Source organism: Pristis pectinata, chromosome 6 (genome assembly GCF_009764475.1).
Source record: "Pristis pectinata isolate sPriPec2 chromosome 6, sPriPec2.1.pri, whole genome shotgun sequence".
NCBI classification, from domain to species: Eukaryota; Metazoa; Chordata; class Chondrichthyes; order Rhinopristiformes; family Pristidae; genus Pristis; species Pristis pectinata.
Window position 1 is genome coordinate 94975642 of NC_067410.1, and position 484 is coordinate 94976125.

The following is a 484-nucleotide window of genomic DNA, read 5'->3' on the forward strand; positions in this document are numbered from 1 at the left end:
CTGTAGACGAGCCCTCCGGGCTGTCCTGTCTACGCACAGCTGTGATATTTTCCCTGACTAGTAATGCCACTCATCCTTCCCCTTCTATCACGTCTGAAACAACGGAACCCCGGAACATTAGGCTGCCGGTCCTGCCCCTCCTGCATCCAAGTCTCACTAATAGCAATAATGTCGTAATCCCACGTGCCAATCCACGCCCAAAGCTCATCTGCCTTACCTACAATACTTCTTGCATTGAAATAGATGCACCTGAGAACATTTCTATCACGTACAAACCTTTGATTTCTGTCGATACCTGCAGTCCTCACATGACCTTTTTCCACCTCCATCTCACTATCTGCTCTAACACTCTGGTTCCCCTCCCTCTGCAAATCTAGTTTAAACCCCCCAGAGCAGCACTAGCAAACTTACCCGCAAGTACGATAGACCCCCTCCAGTTCAGGTGCAAACCGTCCAGTCAGGTCCCACCTTCCCTGGAACAAAG